Raw genomic sequence first — 4,316 nt, 5'->3', positions numbered from 1 at the left:
ACAGACACACACACAGAGAGACACACAGAGAGACAGACAGGAGTCTCCGGCTTCACGCACACCGGGATTTATTCACGCAGAGATTCCGGAGCATCAGTCGGATCCCGCACCGTGTGAACCGGTAAGAGGACCTCCGCTCTGTGCCGTGATTCCCGGGTTGGGTTGTATTGTGGCTGCGCTCGGTTCACCGGGAGACTGCTGCCCGTTAACCACCGGCACCGAGCCCGCAGTGTGTCACTACCCCGGGAATGAATGGAGGGATGGATGGAGGGATGGAGGGAAGGAGGGGTGGAGGGAGGGATGAGGGTTTTATCGCGCGGAGGCTGCGCGTGCGTCCACCTTTTGTTCAACAGTTTAAAGTGTCCTCGTGCATCAAACTGAAGAGATCACGAGACATTTCCAGAAAACCAGAGTGAGGAGCTTTAAAGTGTGTGCAGCCTCGTGAGAGCTGATTGATTACAGCTGATCAATCAGAGTGTGTGTGTGTGTGTGAGATTGATGAAGATGATGAAGATGATGTTTGGAGTCACCTTGACATCAGCTCCACACAGAGGTTGTTGTACAGCTCTTAATCACAGTCTGATATTAATGACCAATCTATAATCTATAATACTTATTGAAGTACATAAATCTGTTTGGTTCAATTAAACAAAACTTTATTTATCTTCATAATAAAGCTCAGCAGCAGAACTTTAAATATACAAACATTAATTCTGTAGGAAATATTTAATTTGACATTACATTACATTTAAACAAACTGAGTTCAACTTAATAAATGAGTCATTTTGTTGAATCGGAGCCATTTTTATTGTAACTTAAACTATTTAAAACATATAATATATACAATATACAATCTCAGCCTTTTATTTATCTTCATTTATCTTTATTTGTCTTTATTTATTATAAATGGAGGATTTAGATTGGAACAGGAGTCCGTTATCTCACTGCTCACCTGCCAGAGAAAAAGATCTTTATTTTACATTTTCATCCGTTTTGCAGTTTCCGCGGTAACACCTGAGGTCCTTCCTAATACCTGGAATCATCTCCATCCCATAATATTCTAATGGAAACGTTCAGTAAATAGGACGAACCGGAGATACTAGTTCTAGTTTCCTCCTCAGAGAGATAAAAACCAGAATAATAATTTAGGAAACTGGAGATTAATATTCTTATAATATAAAGAGAGAAATTACTGATGCTACTTATTGATCTGATTGATCATGTGACCGGTGAAATATCCCAATATTTCAAGAGGAGAAAGTGTGTCAGTACAAAGACCTGGAGGCTAAACGTGTATTTTAACTCACATGTTATGCATTTGTGATGTATTTTATGTCCTAAAGTCTCAAAATAATTCAAAAAAATAAGACTTCTGAAGGATTATAATCATTATATTATATAATGAAGTGTTGGAGAGTATTTGATCAGAGTTATAGATTGTTTTAATGAAGGTTGTACATTAAATATCTGTGATTAGAACATAAAATATAATATAGAGGCAGTTTTAATACATGTTAATGGATATAATATATGAAGAGGAAAGGCTTAAATATAGAAGAAGAGACTTTCATATTATATATATTGTGTTACAGTTCAGTGTGTCGTAGTTTCGGTTCGGTTTAGTGCCGTATCCCAACCGATGTATGACCCGAATGAGGCGTCCACATTATCTGAGTTTCTGGACATAATTTTCTCATCTCCCCTCCTCATTTCCCATCTCGTTTGTGCAATGCATTGTGGGAGGAAACACTGATGATCTTACTGACTGAAAACCTGCTTGGATTCAGTCTCTAAGTGTTTGTTTACGTCTCAGATATTGTTTGTGTGTCTCAGATAAACCTCAGAGACAAACCGGAGACGCCACAAACAGAAATAATATCACAGATAAATATCAGCCGCAGTGTGACGATGAGGACGACGATGAGGACGACGATGAGGATGATGATGCAGACGTTTAGAGCTGCTGCTGTGTGCTGATCACAAACACAATAACATGGTAACAGGTCACCTGGGCGACGGACGGCAGAGACAAACACTTCCTGCAGAGGACGAAGCCTCCAGAGCTTTAATTTAAATCACAACAATATAAAATAAGTGATAATAATACATCACAATCTGCTGTAAGAATAATAAATAAACTTCATTGTGATTGTCACTGCACAGAGTTCAGATTTTGTCCTTTTAAGAATAAACATAATTATATTTAAGAAGTTAAATAAAAAGACAAAAATCACACATTTGAGTCGAGTCAGTTGAACCGGTTTCTGATTGTCTGCCGTCCGCAGAGTCTTACTGAGAAACATTTAAAGTCCACATGAAACAGAAATCAATCGTAAAGCAGCTGTAGTGGATCTGTTAGCGGACTCTGTCGGACTGAACAACCTCTAATGTTGACTGAGGACAGTTTTACGACAGGAAATAAAGTACTGAGGTTGTATTTACTCGATTTGGCTCCTGCCGCTCCCATGTTGACTGCACAAGCTAACTAGCTAACAGCAGCTAACATTAACATTAGCGACAGTTAGCTTCTTTTAGCAACAAGTTCATCTGGAAACTAAAAAAAATATTCTCTCCATAAAATATGATCCAGTTTCACTAAATCACTGATAAAGTTGTGTGATTGTACAGTAATCAGTGAGCTAACTAATGAATCTTCGCTCTGTGTGGCTAAAAGTTGCAGATTGATTGACGGGTGGATGTTTGATATTATTGGTTGAAATCAGTTAGTAGTAAGCACTTTTTACATTTAGTTTAAGATAAAATGATTGATAATTGATATAAAAACACAAAGAAATCTCACCAGCTATGTATGTTTCTACGTTTGCTCCCTTGTTTTAAAACACAACCAGACGTCCATGTAATCGATCAATAACATCACAGCTCATGTGTGACATCACAGATCATAAACAGACGTCGTCAATAAACAGCTCTGTAGTCTGCAGGCTGTTACATCATGAACTCGATATCAGCTGTGGACTCACTGCAGCACAATCTGACACCACTCCGCCCGCCGCCGGCCGGCTGGTGGGGTCGCGCGAGGTCGGTCTGGTTCGCCGGTCCTCGCCGAGCGCGGCCGAGGGGGGATTACAGCGGCAACGCAACCCGTCACGTTCCCTGCGGGCCTGTGGGTTGTTAGGGAGAACGAGGCTGATGAGTTCTCACAGGAGAAGGAGACAAAACAACCTCCTCCTGTTGTCATTATGTTTCTCATTACAGCGTGAGGAAAAAAGCGGCTTCCATAATGCGATTATCCGTCGTCCTCGTGGCTTCTGCAGATTCTGCCGCCTCACATGCGGTAATTGACCCCACGCCGCAGCGCTCAATGGGGACTGCTGTCGCTAATTGCGGTGGTATTTTGAGATACAGTGGGAGCATTAGGCGACTGGAGGAGTTTATTCACGAGAGACGACTCCACGGTGTGTGTGAGTGTGTCTGGTTTACATGACAGTGTGGGGAGTTTTATCTGACACTCCGTCCACCATCCATCACCTTCTGGGGACCAAAAGCCCACAGAGCAAAATACAGTTAATATTACAGTTTGAATGTGGTCTCAGACAACTGTAGGGGGGAAAATACCTTTGAGATGAATATATAACTTAAAAACAACAAATTACCTAAAATTAACACAGAAGTCAGAAACCTTTTTAGCCAAAAAAAAGTCTTAAAACATAATTATTTTTTCCCAGCAGATCATAAGGCAGCAGCAAAGTTAATCCGTCCATGCACTATTAAATTCTTTATCTTCCTCCTTGTTTTGGATTTTGGATCAATTTAAGTTGACAAAATGTATTTGTTGTTGTTGAGTAATGTGCATTATTTAAAGCTGTGAATGCTCATTTGCTCATCTCAAAACTTGGAAAAACTAAACTTAATTTAGTGTTTAAGGTGAGTCGTCCCTTCAAGGTGAGGTGTTTAAGGTCAGGATGGAGGGGGGAGGGTTAGTCCTCTCAAGGGTAGTAAATTGAGCGTTTGTGTGTGTGAGAGTCACCAGCTGTGTATTGATCCGGAGAGGCAGCATTTAGACTGACTGTTGGCTCTCAACCCAATTTCTCTCTCGCTCCCTCCACACAGCTGTTTTTCCTTCTCTGTCTTATAAATTACAACCAGCTCAGTGTGAAACTGTTCGGAAACACACACACACACACACACACACACACACACATGTGTTTGTGCCAGAGGAGGAAGTACTCCGATCATTTACTGCAGTAAAAGTATTAATACGTCACTGAAAGGTTCCTTATGTGAGATTCTGAAGCATTTTATTCGTATGTATTGATCAGTGTATTGATCAGTGAACGGGTTGTATCTTGGCTGCG

The 4,316-nt window shown here is 40.7% G+C and overlaps 1 protein-coding gene across 1 annotated transcript in view; it reads left to right on the top strand.

Moving 5' to 3' along the window:
- enox1 (ecto-NOX disulfide-thiol exchanger 1) overlaps positions 1 to 4,316 on the top strand; it is a 110,228-nt gene continuing 105,912 nt past the window's right edge. Inside the window, 1 exon segment of the mRNA XM_035676250.1 lies at positions 1 to 121. The gene's annotated coding sequence lies outside the window, so the exon portion shown is untranslated.

This window comes from Morone saxatilis, unplaced genomic scaffold (assembly GCF_004916995.1).
Source record: "Morone saxatilis isolate NCDOM2014 unplaced genomic scaffold, NCSU_SB_2.0 Contig5, whole genome shotgun sequence".
In the NCBI taxonomy this organism is placed as follows: domain Eukaryota; kingdom Metazoa; phylum Chordata; class Actinopteri; family Moronidae; genus Morone; species Morone saxatilis.
Note: the sequence above shows the minus strand (reverse complement) of the source record. Positions and strands in the feature narration are given on the sequence as shown.